Raw genomic sequence first — 20213 nt, 5'->3', positions numbered from 1 at the left:
CATTTGACAGCGCTCTGCATAACCTGCTGTAGTTGCCCCTGCTTTGAAGAGAAGAGTTGGACTAGATGATCTCCAGAGGTCCCTTCCAGCCTCAGCTGCCCTTCACTTCTGTGAGAAACAGGAAGAATGTGACTTGTTTAGTCTAGAATGAGAAAGCCAACGGTGGGCATAACAGACGCTTTTGAAGAAGACAGCGTTCCCTGTTTTTTCTTCCCAGTATAGAACAAGAAGTATCAGGCTAATTCTGGGGGAAGAAGATGTAGGTTGAGTTTCTACAGGTAGGACTATCTAAGTGCTGGAAGAGACCATGGAATCCCATCAGCAGCAGATTTAAAGAAAACAGGTGAACACTATAAGGATTGCCTACTTGTTATTAATCTTGCTTCAGAGGGGATCTGACTTCCTATATTATTTCAGTGATTTAAAGTGATTTAAAAGACATCTACCTCCCTCTCCCAATCTTCTGCTCCCCGACAACCACAAACTTCTGTGCTCCAACTTTTTTTGTATCTGTAGCACGTGAAAGGCTCCGAAATGGCTTTGTAAAGGCTCAGAAGAACAATGCATCTTTTTAGAAACATTATTCCAGTTGCATTGGTAGATTTCGTTATTTCAGAGCTAGAGAAGCTGATTAAAAAAAGTGAAAGTCACAACCTTCTCAAAGCTGGAAATTCACTTTTTCCCCATTTTATACTCTATGGTCAATGAAGACACAAATTAATCCAGTCTATGAATTCCTTAAAAATTACTTGGAGTTTTCAAAAATTCTTTTTCCATTCATTTAGTTAAAACTAAAATCCACAGACGTGTGGCTTTGTTACATGCTATTCAAGTGTGTGTGTTTTGTTACAACACAAGGTAAGCTGCGGTCATCTGAATCGTACCTATTAGCTTCTCGTTCTTCAGCACATAGGCTACTGTCTTCCTCTCTGGTTCCACAAAACTGTGCAGATCACTGAACAGAAGTGGTAAACCCTCCTATTTTCCACGTTTCTGCAAATCAGCCTGCAGGAAGACTGGCCACAATAGTGCTCCCTTTGCATTTGAGCAATACTCAGCCAACAGTCACTGCAGGTGGACCATGGGTAGGGGCTGTAGGACACACACAGATGTTACTCACTAGCTCACCCTCTTCTCTTTCTCTCCACTCAGCTGAGTGCAGACATTATGATCCTACCTGGCATAAGCAGGTTGTGGCATAACATGTATACAGTTAAGAAAAAGAGAGTCAAGGTGAAGCTCTGGTACACGCTGCCAGATGGACCACTTAAGTGGCCTGGAAGCTCTGCCTCCTCTGTCAACCTCAGAGCACTGCCACCTGTGATTTAAGCACAGCCCTAGATAGCACACTAACAGTGAAACAAATCTCTGCTGCAACTATAGCAGGAATCACAACAAGAGCACAGAAATATTTCACCAACCTTGTAAGTAAAACACTGTCAGACTCAAAGGCTTCAGTGGCAAAGACAGGATAAATAGCCGGGTAACATGGAGCAGTGGCCAGTTCACTGACATATCTGACATGTCACCACTGTTGAGGGCATTACTGCAGGCTTCCACACACCTGGTGATTATTAATAATACAAAGGCTTACTGGCATCACTTCCACAGTGTAACAGGAATTATTACTGTAGTTACAGTCACTTTCTCATCATTTGAGACACCAAACACAAATCTTATGACTCCAAAGATTTGTGCCTTGGCCTCAGTGGTAGCAGTTTCATACAGTAAGAGAAGCAAAAGTGACATCACCAAACCCCAATTTCTTTTTTGAAGCAAGAGTTTGGCCCCCATTCTCTACTGAACTAAAGCTCCTTTACTTCTCTTTGGACTTCAGCCCCTGCTTCAGTCCTTCCTGCTGCCTCAGGATATGGAAAGATTGCAAAGCACTTTGTAGGTGAGGCCACCAGCAGTGTCTAGTCACTTTCTGTTCTCCTCTTGGCTCTACCCCATACAAAGAGAGCTCAGAAAAGCGCTGACCACAAACACATCCAGAGCCCTGCTACTCCACAGAGCTGCCAGTCCACACCAACACACAGGAAAGGAGCAGACATAGGCTTCAGCAGAGTAGCCTCTACTGTTTGGATAGAGCAGAGAACGGGTGGCTTCAGCCTAGACATCTCCAGTGAGTCCTTGCTCAGGTGGACCCACCACGGCAAGAAAGTGGCAGTGGGCAGGAAGAAGGATCTGCGGACGGTGGTTCTCAAAGAAGGAAGGTGTACCCAGACAGATGGAGAGCTGTGGGAGTCAGAGGGCATAGTCATTCTGTCTTAGTATCAGCAGGCCACAAGCCAAAATGACAGTGCTCCTTAAAACAACAGAAAAGAAAAATAGCCATTACATTGGGTAACTGGGGAAGGGAAAGCCACCGTGACCTTGTTCCTGCCAGCAAACCAGCTGGTTTGAGTCTCGGCAGCAGAAAGCATCACATCATTTTTTTTTGCTATCCCCTGGAAAGAGTCTTTATTCTGTAGGAAGGTTTTGCAATTTTAAAGAAAGCTCAATGGAAGAGACAGGTAAGAAAAGAAATCTGGTCTCAAGACTCTAATGAATTTAACTTGCTAGCATAAATGCGCATACTGCACATCTAGACAGAAATCAAATACCCTAAAAATACCCCAAATGCAGCCTGAGAAAATTGTTGCCTAGCCAAATACTAGCTTCATTGCAACTAATGCCTGCATTTTTAACCGGTTACATGGCAAATGGTGAATTTTCTTTCAAGAGTTTTCAAACTCTAGAGTAGCAAAAAAATAGCCAGTTTAATTATCTAGAAGCCAAATGTAATTGAGTAGGTGGTACAAAGGGACGACCTACTTGAAGCCCTGCCCTGACACCCACTATTCACAAGATCCACCTTTGTGTGCCTTTTTTTTTTTTCCTTTTGAGTGTTCCTTTATTTTAATCTACACTTGTCTTAATAAATTTATCTTCAATATTGGAAGTGGTGTTTCTGATAGCACTATTCCTATTGTTGTACTGACGCCATGGAGAAATTCAGGCTAACATATCTCCTTAAGTGTATTACAAACACTCAGCCTCAACTTGTCCTTTGGAAGGCACCTGACAAGTGACATTAGTCAACATTGCTATATGCTCCATCACCTCTTGTTTCTCAAGAGAGCTGGAATGCGCCATGCGCAATATGGGATGCAATAGGGCAGCAGTCGCTAGGGGAAGAAATATGCAAGCTTGTGTCTGCCTAGCTGGTTGGAGATCCATTTGTGCAAGATTTTTATAAAACAGCAAGTAAACCCATGGCTACAAATAGAAAACTAGCTTTTGCAGGTGGCAGTTTTTAGGGAACTGGCAATGAGACACAGCCTGTTACAGTGGCTGACACCTGCTTGTAAGCAACTGAAAGGCTTGGCTAGATGATATAGCTATTGCAACAGGAGACTGATCACCCCGGCCCAGCTCTCAGCCAGCAAACAAACAGGCAATGCACCTGCTTGCATATGTCTCCTGCCTTCTGCTTTGCATTTGCGGAGTGGCTGGTCCAGCAGGCCTGGTCTTTGGTGAAAATCCTGCAGCCTTCAGGAACACAACCGCCAGAGAGCCCCAGCGTCAGCATCAACCTGCAGGCTGAGCACCAGGGCAAGCAGCTGACGGAAAGTCAGTGGAGTCTTAGTTACTTCCTTGGACTTTGGACTGGGCTTGAAATGGGCAAAGAGTGCACATGGGCATGCGGGGAGCTCACGGATCCTACAGCGGGACCAAGACTCCTGTGGAGGGTCAGCACAGGGTGATGGGACCATCTTGGAGCAAGGGATTTTTGGAGAGCCCCAAGGTACTAAGGCAGCTCAATGAAGCCTGCTCCGCCAACCAGCAAAGGGAGTCAAAGCTCATGCCTGAAGGTGCAGGGTAACGCACTTTACTCTCCTTCGTGAACATGTGGAGCTTGCTTTCTATTTACACTAAGATCTTGAGCAATGAAGATTAAGAAACCTCAAAGAGACAAAATATGACTTCCCTTCACACTACAAACTCTAATCCTGGTGGGACTTCCTATAAGGCAATAGGAAGTTTCCTCCTGTCATCTGTTTTTGTTGTTGTTTATATGCCATCATTCTGTGAAAAACACAGAATTATACATATTTTCAGCATTTTTTCAACCAAACTAACTTTTTAAGCAGATAACAGTGACTTAACATACAAAACAAACAAAACCCCCTATGAATAATATATTGATTTCTTTGCCATTTTAAGATGCTTTACTTTCACCCAGCAGACCAGTAAATTGGGTTTGACACTACTCAGAGGTAGAAAATAAACAGACAAAGCCAACTAAAACCAAGTTATCTTTTTCCATTTAGAAGATACGTTGTTCCACTAATGCAGCTAACAATTGCTAGCCTGTCTCTGTAAGCAAGGGCTATCCCCCAGCCAAGACCAGCTTAGCGAACCAAAGGTTACTTGGTTATGCAAACTGATGCGTACTTGAGAGCGAGCAGAGATCTTTAATGCCTGTTTGATACAGAAATAAAGCAAGTCCTCACCAGGCTTCACTTCACATTATGGGCCAAAATCCACACTTAAAATTAGCAGGTAAAGCTTGTGTCGGCCTGGCAGGAACATCACAATCACACAGCTGAGCCCCAGGGCTCGTCTCACGGCTTGCATCCACCTCCCTCTGCCAGCACAGCACCAACAGCTAAACAGAACAGCACCAGTTCTAGGGTGGAATAGCAGCACCGTGACTTTTTACATACCAACAGGTGAAACCATTCTACATAGGCTGATATAACACCTGTTTATTCCCTTCCGTTACAACCCATGTTTTCTGAAGACCTAAGTTGTTGCTGCGATGCAGGTTCAAATGAACTCAAGGCAAAAAGAAATAAGTTTAGAAACAAACAAACAAAAAAATATCAGTCACTGCTTTACCATTCAAATTCATGTGAAGAAACCAACCTGTGAATGCTCAGATTCACAACCAGATTTTATATATAAACAGATCAAGCTTGTTCAGTCCTGCAATCCCGGATTTGTCCCATTTCCGGTATTTTTCTAGTTTTACCACGTTCTTCCTAAACTGCGGACCCAGGAGTGCAGCATTTTTGATGCACTACAATCACACATATGCTGTGGCGTTCCCCTTGTATTTTCTGTTTTCTCTCCCTGTACATGCAGAGATATGTACTTGCAGATACAACATTTGGAACAGCTCTACCTACTGTCAAGGCTTCGCATCACAACTGTTTCTACTAGTTTATAGCATTGCCAGACTCCAACTGTTCACCTATATTTTTCACACCAAAAGCCTGTCTCAAGTCGAAGTCTTTGGATTTGTAAAAGCCAAATCAGCTATTTTCAAGAACAAGAACAGGGAACAATAGAGTAACTTAAGCATAAAAACATTAACAACTGCAACCTCAGAGAAGGGTTTGACAGGCAGGCAGGAGAGGAACTGAGAGGCCACAGACGAACACAATAGAAAAGCAAGTACTGTGTAACTACTGTACTGCACACACAATACAAATTCTTCCCCAAGGAATTATGTCAAGACAAAGCTAAATTTCTCATTGGGACTAATACTTTCATTTAATTTATTTTTATAAATCAATCTGCATAATGTAAGATGGCATCCTTCACATTTCAATTTTGCTTACAGTAATAAACCTAACCCTGCAAATCATCCCCAGCTATATGTTATTTTTATATCTAAGAGCACCGAGTGATAGAAGCTTGGCAGGGCAGATCTGACTAAGAGAGAGAAAAATTGTTCTACTTCCCAAACATACCAGAACAAGACCATGCTCCACAGCCTGATTTTAAAGCAGTGGGATGAAAATGACTCAGCCTACGTTAAAATTAGAGGCATGACAAGATTGAGACTGCAAGATAAGTACTGAATTAAATGCATTTTTACTTGACTTAAAGAAGCTTTTTTGTTAACACCTGGTAAAGGAAATACTGGAAACTTAGCAACTTTAGAAGTCTGGAGAATTGTCAAGCCTACAAGGAGGTGTTTGCTGGAGCCGAGTGCCACCTGCCATCATTACCGCTGTAGGGGAGCAGGGTTGGTGCCATGGGCCTGGCTCCCTGCAATGCTGTGGCCGGGCACCCCAGCCTCCCTGCTCCACGGGGGCACGAGGTGAAGCTGGGACAAAGTGGGATATGGGCTGCTACATGTGTGCCCATCAACAGCAGTGTCCCAGCAGCAAGGGCTCCTGCTGAAAGCCCTCACAGCCACCTCTGGCTCCTCTAGCCTCCTGGGATCCTCGCCCAAGCCCACCTCTCCCTCTGGTTGCCAGCCCAGGAAGGAGATGGAGATGCCACAGGCAGGCAAGCGCTTGCCTCACCGCTCTCTGTAGAGAGCGACAACCCGAAACATGTGGCACAATCCCTCACCAACAAAAGCTTTTCTCAAATCAAATACCAGCACAAGTTACACAGTTGTGAGTCATTTACCTCAGAGTAACACTGACAGGTTTTTCTGTATATTCTGTTCGTTATCTTTGTGCTCAGAAACAGAAGCACAGTGTTTCTGGGGCCTTTTATAATGAATACTTACTTAACCTCCTCTCACATATACACATACATTTTAAATATATGTCCCTCCAACATTTTGAATGCTAGGTGAAAGAAATGTTAACTGGGAGAGTTCACTAGGCCAAATGACCAAACCAAGACATTCCCATTCCCCTCCTTCCAGATACATTACCCAGACGGAATGCGTCACAGCTCAGTGTTTCTGCCTGCTGCCTCCCCAGGCTTTTCCTTTGCCTTACAGGAAATCCTCCAGCTGGCCCTGGTTTGTTCTGTAGTGCATTTTAAATTCAGCTTCTTTGCACCAATTGAATTCAGGTGCACAGAGGCATTTGGTACCTGCACGTGGGTGTTGCTCCTAGTGAGATTTCCTTACTTTCCTCATTGCCTAGGTTTCCTTCTAACAAATCCCTAATGACCAAATTAGAAGCAGAAAAGAAAAAGAGTAATTCTTTCAATTATTTTCTGCCTTTCTGAAATATATATACATATACGCACACATTCTTTAAAGAAATGTGGGAAACCAACTGCTACCAAAGGACTCTGCGTCTCCCAGCATGGATTAACAAAGTCCCGCCTAAGTTCGTGTTGAATGGTTTGCACAAATAACTGTTGCAGTTTTCTCCTTTTTAGGAGCACACAGAGGACAATATTGCAATAAATTACTATTCCATCTATACAGTCAGTGCTGGCTGTCTCCCTGCGTCTCTAGTACAAGCCCAGAGAGTCACTGAGCTGCTAACGAGCGGCACAGGCGCTGTGCTCGGGGGGCCAGGACGACAGGCAGAGCGCGGGTGACCAGCTTTTCAGGCACAGCTCATTTTTACTAACCCAATACTGAATGGCTGCGGTGCGTAGGTGAGGATGAGAAACCATAGTTTGATGCTAACAATTTTTTAAAAATCAGCACGACTAAATCACAAAGAATCTGTTACTGAGTGAAGAATAGAGTTCTGTTTATCTGGATGGACATGTGTGAAATAAAGGTTCCACTATAAAAATAATTTTCACCGTCCGCTTGTGGAACATTGTGTTCCAGCCTGAATATGCCCTGCTTCAACAGCAAGGGCAGTTCATCACCACCACATCTCACGCTGCATGGCATATTATGACAATGGGGGGATCTAGCTTTGCTCCACCTGGAGCAGTGGAATTTTTGATTTCCCCAAACCTTTATGCTTAGAAGCAAAATTATTTACAAGTTGGTGTCATAAAATACCATGGGACAAATTTTACCTCAGACATTAATTCTGTGGGGACTTAAGCAAATGCATATTCTGTCTTTCTAAAGTCTTCCTGGGGAAGGGTCATGTCCATAATGGGCACTAGGCTCTCAGAGATAAGGGGATGACTGAAAACACAATACAAATGCAAGTTCAAAATTGCAATACACAGTTCAGTCACCATGCCAGTGTGACTCCCATTACCCATCTCCACAATACACTCACCACCATGACACTGGGTGTCCCCTGTCACGAATACGTGTGCTGATGCCAGCTCAAGCCCATTGCTCTCTTCGAAATTCCTCTGCTAGTTGTTCAGATTTTTTACCCTAGGTTGGGCTGAGCCACATAATCCCCCCCGCCATGCCAGTCTGGCTAACTCAGGGAGATATTTACACCACCAGTTGATCCACTCAGCTGTTGATAGCTGTTTATCTGAAACAAAGGCCACCCTCCGGTCCCCTTCAAGATGAGATGAAGTCACTTTTGCAAATAGTACTTTGCAGTAATGCAAGTTCTTTGCATTACTCTCTGAGTGTCCCCACCCCTGCCCATCTCCTCTGTCACCCTAGCCCATCTCCACCGAGCGCTCTTCCCTGGTGGAATTTATTTGGAGAGCCGCCGTCCACCCTGCAGGGTTTACTCAGTCACACGCTTTCTGGAAAACCTGTCTGTTGTGTTGACCTGTGGAAGAAGGAGGCTAGAGGTCAGGAATGACCTGCAGCGCCCAAAGGGATGCCTGTGTAAACGCCAGGTGTGATTTTGCAGCAAAGCTTTACACCCTGACCTCTTGTCCTTCAGGAGGCGAAAGGAGGCTGTGTTCTTGGCAGTCCCCATATCCACCTTCTGTGCGGCAGTGTGGGGGTGCGACTCTCCCCTCAGTCGTGCGGAGCCCAGACGGAGCTGCATGACTCAACAGAAAAGTCTCTGTGTTCCTCCAGAGAAGTCTCAGGGAGAAAGAAAACACGGCTCAATGACCTGATGCGTCCTATTCACATACGCTGAATTTTGAGGGGTAAAGCCCCTCAGGCTCTGTTCATCCAGCCAGTCCTTGCTTTCCCGAGGCTGTGCGGGGACTGCAGGAAAGCACGGATGAGGCATGTTTCATAGCAAGCCACTGTAAGAAGGTGACTAGGAGAACCAAACCCTAGGAGCAGGCTGCTGGTATAGCTGGAGGGAGTGAATCACTCTCGTTTCAGAAGCAGTATCTTTAGCCTGGAGCTAAAAGAAGCAAAATAGGGAGTAAGGGAGGGCACTTGCCAGGAAGAATACCCTCGGGTTCTTTTTCAGTTTGTTTTGTTGTGGGTTTTTTTGATGCTTGACAGCTATTACCACTAAATAGCAGAACCTGTGACAATACAGAGAATATAATTGTTTTGTGCTAAGAATATGGGGCAGCATTTTCACCAAACAAGAATGGACGTGTTGGGTTGTTTTAATTCCCGGCATAGCTGGGCATGTCTTATCTCCAGCTCAAAAAAATGGAAATGCAGAATGAAGACAGCCAGTTGTCTTGTTAGGTAACTATACACAACTTTCACCACAGGACAGGAATTGTTGGCAAGATGTGGTATCAGTACAGAGAAACTTAGTATTGCCAGCTGAATAGATCTGTCACATTTCTTTCTGCAAATGTTATGTCTACTACTACTACAAATAGCACAGCTGAGTGATAAAACTTAAAAAATGTGAAAAAATATTTTCTCTATTTTCAAGTCTGTTTGCCTTGTGAATCTGACAGCATTTTGTTTTGTCAAAGTCACGTTTCAGGCTCCAGCATTTCTCCAACCTTTACACCCGTGCTCATCATTAACAGCAGCAAAGCTTGAACAGAGTTTGCAGCAGCTCATACGGGACAGAGAAGGCAGTCTTGTTAGGTATCTTTTAACTAGAAGGAAATAGGAATGAGATAACCTTATACAAGAATATTGCCCTTAAAACACTGAAACGGGCTCTTTAATGCCTGCTGGCTAAGGCCTGGTCCTACAGAGGTTGAAAGATTTCACATTGCCAGAACCTTCCTTCCATGAATAGTCACACTGATTTCATGTACTTCTTTAGGATCAGGTCTTAGATGACACTATTTTTAACTACATGAAGAACAAGCAAGTGTAAAACACCTTAACCCTCCAGATGAGTCTATATATATTTTAAAGCCATTCTAATATGCACATAATTAACGAGTATATTACTCAGCAAAGAGTAAACAGCAAGTGCTGCAGTAAGTTTCATGTCACTGATTTAATGACTGTACAGAAATATGCTACTGTAAATTAACTAGTACATTATGGTGTGTTATAAATAATTAAAACAAAAAGTGCAATTGACAAAATGAATGAAGCAAGAACATTCTGTAACCCAGTGCTCTTCTTACACTACTTAATAATTTCCTAATTTGAGTAAAACACTAAATCTGAGTTTGCTTAAGCACAGGAAGGAATTCGTTAGTATCATTTATAAATGTGGAAAGCACCTTGGTCGCAAAAAAAGTAAAACATGTTAAAATCTACACGTAAGCCAGTCTCAGAAAAAACATCAATCTGCAAGCCATCCAAAATAAACCAATCCTTTCATAGGTCATCTTTCATAGGTCTACGAGGTGAAGCCAAAGGGAGCATATCACAGAAGTGGTGACCCACCCAGGACAAAGCTCTGCTGCTGACTGTGGGACATCAAGACCTAAGAAAGAACCCATCCTACCTGATACCAGAGGACGGGGAAAAGAGATGTCCTTCTCCAGTCGTTCCAGTTGACACCACTTGATGCTCAAGCAGGTGAACAGGAACTATGTGTCTCTCACCACCCAGGCTTTTCCACAGCAATATCTGCTCTACAGCATTGCAGGCAAGACTGATAGCTGAGCGCAGGGCACAGTCAGGAAAAATAGTTTCTGCTTTGGCATGTGAATTTAGAGCAATTCAGCTTTTGAGACCTAGAGATGAAAAGAGACAGACAGGTGAACAGCATATGAGTAATATCACTGTATCTTTTAGAGGGGTTTTTAAAGCAGACCAAAGATGCTTTTATGCAACTTCTTAGAACTCTGCTTGCTCCATTACTTCAATCAATACCGAGCGTCAAATTGTTTTTGCAGAAGTTTTCTGGTTTTTTATATTTTTATTCTTTAGTTTCACTGAAATAGCAGGTCTCTTTTTTTTAGATAGACATAAAAGGGTCTGACAAAAACTGCTGCTTCATTATCTCCAGGTGAATTCCATTTTCTCCTCCTTCACTCCTCTAATCATCCTGCTCTCTCTTCTCTGGAGTACCACAGAGCTTTCCACCTGCCTTTTTTTTTTTTTAATTTGTTGATATTTATTCACAGGACAAAAAGTTTTATCAATTAATCTACTGTTTATGCTGTGTGAGCAACCACTGACCTTCACTGGAATGGAGAGCAATGCCTACTGACAAGTTAGGGTCAGACCCTGCACTGCTTCTGCACAGTGCAACACCATGGAGGTGAGTGTCACTGCTCACCTTCCCCCTCCAAAGCAACAGGTGGGATGCTGTGGGATAGATGGAGTCCCCTGGATGAACCTTCAGGAAGAATTCCCTGTGTGGAGAGGGCTCGAACTCTGTTTCTGTAGCCTCCAAGAAGGGGGTTCCTACATCTTGGAGTCCACCACGCATAGAAGGTTCCTTGATGGTGCTGGCTCAGGTGGCTTAGGCGTCCCTGGGCTGCTGGCTGGCTGGTACACGACACCCACCTCTTCAGCACTGTGAAAGGGGAGAGGCAGAGGGAAAAGCTATAAATATCTGCATAACCTTGACTTGTGCAGTTCCATTGAGGCAGATGGAAATCACCAGGGACAGGAGTCATCCTGCTTCATATTGTAAGGCAGCTTCCACCCGACGGAGTGGGGGCATGAGCAGCAAGTGAGAATGGCCCAGGGGAAAAGCTCATTTGCAACTGCCCTCTGACAGTGGGAAAAAGGATCCTCCACCCATCTGTTACTGCCTACACTTGCTCTGGCACCCTTACATGGAGGCTGAGCAGAGGACCCGACAGCCTGTTCTGGTACCAGACACCCCACAGGCTACCCCAGGGAGTCTCTGGACCATATGAGGAGACTCGTCAGGTACTGGGCGATCCCAGGAGAGAACGGGTTGCTCCTGCAGGGATGTACTTCCCTGGGAGATCTTGACTTCTGGGCAAAGCTTGTAGCTGAGAGCAGAACCCTGTAATACCACCCTGCCATGGATGAGGACACCGGTGGGTCTGCACTGGGTATAAACAAGGACAGTTTATAATTCTCACTTTTTTATAATAATGACGGATTAATCCTGTCTGCTAATCCACCAGGACGGAACAGCTGACATAAGGCTCTTCCAAGCTGCAGTGGGTGCTCGCAGCTGTATGAGCCAGAGATCGTTAAGCACACAGTTAACTCCCACAGACTATTTCCTTCTTTTTTTATAACCATTTCTTTAGGCAAGTCTCTCCTGGTATTTTAAAAATTCATTTTAATCAATTTAAAATTAATAAAGAAACAGTGAAATCCTTAGGGCCTGAAAGCTCCAATCTCCGCCACGCTGGAAGTGATGAGTCAGCTGCAGCAGGGCCCGCCATGGAGCCTGCTGAGGGACGCCTCCGAGGAGCTGCTGCTCGCTGAATTAGGTCACTTGGTTTGCTATTTACAGAGAGGCAACCGTCGCTGCCGTTGGATGCTTCCTTCCTTCTGCCGTGAAAGCGCTGCTGTGCTCCAAGGGCACGGCGCCGGCGACACCTCGCAGCGGCCACAGAGGCTGCAGCTCTGTGGGGTGACCGGGCAGGAGCGCTGGGCCGCTCTCTGAGGAGGGAAGGGACTAGTGGCCGCTGGCCACAGGGCATGGTGACACGTGGGGTCCCATCCCATGCCTGCAGTGCCGTGCATCGTCCCCTCAGGGGGACCCCAGGCTCTGGCCCTGGCTACCAACCCGCGCTTGCTCGGGCTGGGAAGGGAAACCATCCCAGGGAGCCATCCCTCTGTCCTGCGCCTCCGCCCAAAGCTGAGACTCGCGCCCAGGCCCAGCTCCGCTCCCTTCACAGGAGAACAGGCGCCAGAGCAGAGCCGCAACGCTCCCTCACTAATCACCCGGCTCTAATTGCCGTGCCACAGTCCTAACAGGCAGCTCCTACGGCAGCTCTTCAAGGGATTAACATTAAGCCTCCGCTTTGTACAATAATGCGGCACGTGAGGAAAAGAAGTTCCTACCTCATGTGCCCGCAGCACGTGGGACACGCAGGCTGGTCACCTGCGTGTCTGTGAGCCATGGCAGCGCCCAGGTGCCAGTGCCCCAGCCGGGCCAGCCCAGGGCCACCGCAGGAGGCTGGCGTCTGTGGACTGCAAGAAGAAACACTCTGCTCGGCGCCCCAGGCCCAGTGCCAGGGGATGAGGGCAGCTGAGGAGCTGTTACAGTGCAACTTGCAGCATGAAGGTTCCCGGTCTACAGTAGGGGAGCAGGAACATAAGAAGGACATGGACCTGTTGGAGCAGGTCCAGAGGAGGCCACACAGATGATCCGAGGCTGCAGCCCCTCTGCTGTGAGGACAGGCTGAGAGAGTTGGGAGTGTTCAGCCTGGAGAAGAGAAGGCTCCGGGGAGACCTTAGAGCCCCTTCCAGTCCCTAAAGGGGCTACAGGAAAGCTGGGGAGGGACTCTGGATCAGGGAGTGGAGTGATAGGACGAGGGGGAACGGTTTTAAACTGAAAGAGGGGAGATTTGGATTAGATATAACGAAGAAATTCTTGACTGTGAGGGTGGTGAGACACTGGCCCAGGTTGCCCAGAGAAGCTGTGGCTGCCCCATCCCTGGAGGTGTTCAAGGCCAGGCTGGATGGGGCTTTGAGCAACCTGGTCTAGTGGGAGATGTCCCTGCCCAGGGCAGGGGGGTGGAACTAGATCTTTAAGGTCCCTTCCAACTCTAACCACTCTATAATTCTATGAACAGGACTAATGAAAGGGCAGAAGCCCTCATAGCCTGCCCACAACATCTCTGCGTTTGGTCCTCTCTACCTGCTGCCCAGGCCCAGGATTCCCCAGCACACACCTCCTTGGGTACCCTAAGGACAGGCACAGGGATCTCCAATGCCGAGGGATCCTCAGCCGTTTCCTAAAGGTGTGTGATGCGACTGCTGTACTCCTGGGCTGGGAGAAGGGCGACAGGAAAGCTATACACCAGCCCTTTCAGGAACAGCCAGGCTCTGCTGGAAGGAGAAAGGCTACCCATCAGCTGGCAGCTACGCTGAAAAACAGATCTGGATCTGAATCACCACAAGCTTACAGCACTTATCTGAAAACACTGGTGACCCGCTTTGGAAAAAACAAGCATATAGTGTCCCACGACAGCCGGCACCACCTCCGCATCCCTGCCCAGCTCTGCTGCAGCGTGGAAAGGACTGGCCGGATAGGAAAGCAGAGAATTCAGCTCTCTGCCCTGGCAGCCGCCTGAACTCTCCTCTCATGCTGCTCGATTTTATTGCTAGGTACAGTTTGCCTAATGTCAGTTATTCCTGGAGCACCAAGAGCATCAGACACAGCAAGGGTCTCCCCTCGGCAAGGGAGGAACACGCCGTGCTCAGCTGGGCCATACAGTGGGGAACAAAACACTCACAAAGAACTGCCTGCGCTGTCTCAAAAGAAGCAGTTTCACTTCCCCTACAAGCAGTGGCTCCAAATAACAAGATGCCTTGAGTAATTAACTGAATGTTCTTTGGATAGAGCTTGTAAAAGGAACTTATACATATTAAAGAAGAAAGAAAGATCTACTGTCTATAACTTGTTCTTTACTAACAAACAAAAGGTTTGGACTGAACCCATTTTAGAGCAAACTTTACAAGGGCCTTACGCTGAAATTATTCAATAGAAAGAACTGAACAGAGTCCAGGGCATTTGTGAGGGGCTGACCACAAAAAGCAAGGTTTGTGGTCAGTTTGTTTGGTTTTTTAAGAAAATCAAATACTCTCTCTCTTTTGGCATTAACATGACAGAGCTGTAAAGATTTAGCAGTTGCACTGCATTAGGCTCCAAGAAGCACACAAAACAACTGCTCCCTTAGCTACATTAGCAGCTAGAGCAAGTGTTATAGTTGCCATTGTAAGAGCTGAGAGTGGAAAGAAATTCCTCATTAATGCACTGAAGGACAAAGGATCTTCTCTTTAACGAGGGCTTGTATAGTGCTAGGTGGTGGTACTACACTATCTTTGCATCCTGACATACGCTTGCCCAATGCAGCCTGCTGTTCCATCAGGAGAAGGAACACTTTGCTAGTAAAGTGAAATACTTCTACTCTATGAATTGCTATTTTTTACTTGCAACAAGAACCAAAAGCCAATGTTCTACAGTCAAGTTAAGGTAATCACAGCAACATGGAGCTCTTCCAGGTAGAAACACAACAGCTACTCAGCATCAGCATTACAACGGAAGACTCAGATGCTCCACTGTATTTGGAATACATTGCAATGTCAGGCAGTTAATACTGCCATGTGGTCTGCGAAAAATGGCATGTAAAGGAAATATGGAGGAAATGTAATTATTTAAATGGGTTAGTTTTGATACTACCAGTAAAAAAACCCTGCCCAAGTAAACCAGTATTTAGCCCTTTATCTTTACAAATGGCCTTTAAAGAATAAAAGAGCTGCTGCTCTCCTGTGCCTCTGCCCTCAGTCTGGTATTATATTCATGTGGCAGCAGGCAAAAGCAGCCATGTCATGTAGCAGCACGAGGCACCAGGAAAGCCTTGGGAAGCCAGCAGAGGCAGCGCTCACCAAGTCCCATCCCCCAAACAACCCAGCCCAAGAAAAGCCAAAGGGGAAAGAAAACCCCACAACTGCATGAAGCCTGCCGAGATGACTACTATGACTTAGTATGCTATCTGAACACACCTAATTTGGACAGTAAACTGTTAAAAGCAGCCGCATTCTTCTACTAAGGAGAGAAAGCTTTGACGATGTGACCTTTCCCAGCTGTTGGTAACTGGCTGAGTACAAAAGGTCAGGTTGGGAGTTATCCACAACACAGGGCTTTCCATGCTCCTGGCAGACTGTCTCCTGCCAGCTATTCTAGAAACCAACTCAAGCACAAGTGGTATATGATCTGGGAAGACAGAGAGACAAATCAGCTGCCACAGAGAGAAGAGCAGTCAGAGGTCGGAGGACTGGGCTCACTTCTGAGTTCAATTCCTGTGTTGGCAAACAACTTTCTCACAACAGCCTTCAGGAGGGTCCAGCCACTTCAGGGACCCGGAGCTCTAACATTCCTGCTTACCAGCTGCCTAAACTCACAAATGTCTGCGTTTCTGAAGTTACAGTCTCCAGAGACCTAGACAAAGATCTTCTGAATATACTAGGAAGCACATCAGTCTTAACACTGCAGAGCAGCCTAGTGTCTATTTCGTGCCTAAGCCTCTCATATTCGAGAAGTGGTTTCATCTCTTCCAGAGAGGAACAATGTGACAAAATTATTTCCCGCTCACCCGTTAATATTCAGCTATGATAGAGACAAAAGATTTTGGTTTGTGCCCTCATTTGCTCACTGAAGAGAAATAAAGATGAACCAAAATGGATGAACGTGTTTCTGTTTCAAATTAATACGTGGGGGTTTTTTAATGATAGAAATTGAAGTCCTGCTTCACTGGAAGGCTGCAGGGTGACTAAGGCCCGGTGCAATGATAAATGATAGAATAAACCTGTAAAGTTTGTGTGTGACATTTCAAAAAAGCTTTCCTTGAATATCACATACGGAGCATCACAGGCATTCCTGAGATAATTAACAGAATTATTTAAAGAAGCAAACAAAGCTTTCTTTATATGTTAAGAAGAAGGTGAGAACACAACAACAATTTCTTGTACATGCTTTGCAGGTCGTGTCTAATTACATACCGCAAATAACCGCATGCCTTGATGAGGACTCCCAGCACCCTACTCGTCCTATTCATATTCTCCTACTGGTCACAGCAAAGCCTCTGAAAAGACAGGCCTGTAAGAAGATTGAAATCCAAGGTCAGGTTTTGTAGCAAAGCAACAAAAGAATATGCTGTACTGACAAAATTTGTTTACGGTGTCATCATTTCAGTTCCCAGCTTCTGGGTTTTTCCTATTACTGAGATTAGGTCAGGGTAACATACAAACATCAAAGCACTGTCGTAATCAAAGAACAGTTGTTTTGCTTTCTTTTCTTGGCCAATTAACATAGCTAGGAGGAAAAAATCCACCCATTAATACTCAGACGCAACCTCAGCTTTAGGTCATAAGCTGCTTTCTATGGTTTGGGTTGCCACAGTTACTACAGAGCTAATTCTGTTGAATCAGGAATCATTTGGAGATCAGGAGTGATCAGCCCTCACAAACTGCCAGCACAACAAAGGGAAGAACCCCGTACTACTTTTTCTGAAGCAGTATTCCTAGAATGCATTGACCTCAAGCATCTGATGCATTCAACCCAAAAAGCAGATGCTACAGAAAGTAAATAAAACATTACAAGAACCAGATTTTAATAATAATTAATAATTATCAGGAAGGCAGAGCCTCCCTCCCAGAGTATGCTAACACACACTGCTCCAGACTCACTCCATTTGAGGTTGCGGTATTACTTTGCGTTAACATCAACAGAGGTAAGAGCACGTTTGCTGCTTCCTTGCTGGATTTCTTTAGCCCGATCCCTGCAAGGAGTAAGGATCATTCTGAACAGTTAAGTGATTTATTTTCATTTCCCTCTGTGGCCAGTTTGAATTTACAATTTTGCACATTCAGTAGTGCAGTTGCGCAAAGTAGTCTTTGAAGGTGAAAAACCCTAACGAGAACCTCATTAATTATACAGGAATATTTCCCCAGCATGCTGCAGAAAAAAAAAGATTTCTTCCCCAACTTTTACATTTCAAATATCTGTAACTGTAGATTTAGTCTCTTGCACAAAAGGGTACACCCAGATATAGAAGAAATAGCAGAGCCTAGTTCTTCCAAGCATGATGGACCTGTCTGTGTCAAGTTTGACCTATCACCCCCCAGCAACTGGTTGTGCTTGAGCAAGTGCAATGTAGTAAGAAGGGACAAGGAGGTGATTTTAGCTCTGCTTGGGGCATTGGCATGAACAACCCTGGAGCTGCGTCTGCAGTTTGGGAAAGCCACATTTAAAGGGGACACTAAAAAAGTCAGCCATGCAGACAAGAGCTTGCTTGTCAAGAATACACCACACCTTGGCCAGTAGTTAAATGTAGAACAGCAAAGCAGCGGACAACGCGTATCTATATAAATATGGTCTTGCTGTCACATTCTGTATAAACTACTAAGTCCTCAGCCATCACAGATTCCTTTGTTCTGCATTCCCTGAACCTGCTTAGTTTACTTGCCAAGACGTTATCCAGACTTCAGGGCTTACAGTTATTTATCTGAACATTTACATCTAATCTACAATCTAAACTCCACATTTTCAAAGGGGAAACTTCTCCAAAACTTTGGGTCAGAGGAAGCTTTGTGGGTAAATCCTATACCCATCTTTGAAAATTTAGTGTATGCATCTTCTTTTCCACTTGCAAGGAAAAAGGAAGAGTTGCCCAGCCACGTTAATTGGTATGTGGGACAATGATATAAAGAGCATCTAAAAAATAAATAAAAGTCAGTTTATGCACTGTGCAGACTTTACGACACCTATTTCTGTAGATAGGCTTTCTATATAATGATGGTGGTGCCAAAGGACAGCTTACCAGCTACATCTGCTCGTTTAATGAAACCGTGTCCACACGCACAACAGCAGAGGAGCTGCCAAATATAACATAGAATGCTCCAGCATGCTTTGATCCTTAGTAACTTTCCAAGCTAATTTTGTAAAATGAAATGAAAGTGTAAAGAAATAATGACACTTAATCTTTTTATGGCCTGTATCAGTGATGCCACCAGGAATTATAACTTCTCATTGCTCTCCAGATGCATTTGAGGAATCGGGCATCAGTGTATTCATTCCTCCTACTAATTCTTTCTTCAAAGGGTGGCAAACAACTTCCCTTGAAACCAGTACTAATGAAATTTTACAGTTTGAATGCAACTGGTGACAACCTCATAAGAACAAATTCTTAAAAAGATACTTAAGCACCGAACTTGTGTCGATACATATGGAAATTATGACTTTGAATACACTTAATCTAGTCACAAGTAGCAATTAAACTTTTGACAGGTCAACTACAAAACACCCTTCTAAAATGACTTTCTTCAGCAGCGTCTTTTTCTGAAAGCTGCTTGTGCTGTTTCCCGACTCAGCATGGCCAACACTGTAATCAGATGGGCATATGCAAACCCTGTTGCCCACAATACTGCACGTACTCTTCCGTATGTAACATGGTTCCTTAGGTTTTGTAGTATAGTAGAAATCTTCCAGAAATATGAGCTTTTGCTCATATTGGCAATACTGCATTCATGTAAAGATTTCTACAAAGGTTTTGCATTCTGTTATGTGCGGAGTCCGCAGTGCTGCTGATAAAAGGTGAAAGACACTGAAGGATGAGACCTTGAGAAGGCGATGGGAGTGAGATGCAACATGCAGTCGTCGTCTTTATCACCTCCGGTGTTTTGAGCACAGCATGCCTTGTGACTTTTTCCCAAGTATGTATCTCCTGGTTTACTATATTAAACCATTTAATAAAATGGCAGAGGGGCTGTGAAGAGGAACTAATTACACAGTTTGCTACCTCAGTGTCTGGACAATGGTTTTGACTGAACCAGTCTCTCGCTGGTATGAACACAGACACCCAAGACCAAAACTAAAGCTCCTCTCAGTTATTTCTGTGGAAGGCAGAGAAGTTCTTAAATTTCTGCTGCGTGTTGTGCAGCCTGTGAGACGTGAAGCTTGTTAAATGAAAAGTATTAAACCCTACAGCTTCAAAGCGGTTTTTTATTTGTTTCTATTTGTTCAATATTTTCAAGGGTAACACATGGAGAAAAAAAATGACATGACTGCTAACAGATGATTCTGAATTGTTGGCTTTGGTAGCACGAAGTGAAAATGCAAATGCGTTATTGAATGAGCAGAGCAAACAGAAGGCTTGGTCACCCCCACCCCATTCTGAAATACAAACAGAAACTTTGTTCGGAAAATGGCATTACCTTTATTCAACACAGCCTAGTTATTAGCTTAATATGCAGCACACTTTCAGCATATCTAACTTATAGCAACTTCTCCCATGAGCCTGAGAGTACATTAAAGGCTGCTAGTAAGAGTGATTATAAAGCACCTACTGGACCGAGGAGGTTCTGCTGCAGTATTTTAATTTTCACTGAAATCAAGTTTAAATTATAATTTACACCACCCTGTTAAGAGGAGGGGAAAAGGGCACTGTAAATGTGGCAGCAGGAATACACATCTTCATTTATTCTTCCCTATTTTTAACTTGTGGTTAAACTTAATAGGCTTCTAAGTGCAAGTAGATTAAAGCTCCATCTAGTGCCAGGGTTTTGGAAATTACTGAAAGACTTGCAGTCCAAAAATAGCAAACATGCTCACAAAAGTATGAAGCAGCAGCAAGCCCAG

At 44.7% G+C, this 20213-nt stretch overlaps 1 long non-coding RNA gene across 16 annotated transcripts in view; it reads right to left on the bottom strand.

Annotated features, from left to right (window-relative positions):
• LOC128911117 (uncharacterized) overlaps positions 1-20213 on the bottom strand; it is a 97441-nt gene that overhangs the window by 67321 nt on the left and 9907 nt on the right. For 15 of the 16 annotated variants that reach the window (XR_008467007.1, XR_008467006.1, XR_008467004.1 and 12 more), the window contains exons 2-4: positions 16577-16673; positions 11196-11435; positions 10416-10647 (exon numbers count right to left, since the gene is read on the bottom strand). This is a non-coding gene — a long non-coding RNA (uncharacterized LOC128911117). The remainder of the gene's footprint in view (positions 1-10415; positions 10648-11195; positions 11436-16576; positions 16674-20213) is intronic. The other variant, XR_008467005.1, reaches the window with a different exon arrangement.

Source organism: Rissa tridactyla, chromosome 6 (genome assembly GCF_028500815.1).
Source record: "Rissa tridactyla isolate bRisTri1 chromosome 6, bRisTri1.patW.cur.20221130, whole genome shotgun sequence".
NCBI lineage: Eukaryota > Metazoa > Chordata > Aves > Charadriiformes > Laridae > Rissa > Rissa tridactyla.
This window is presented reverse-complemented; position numbering and strand designations above follow the sequence as displayed.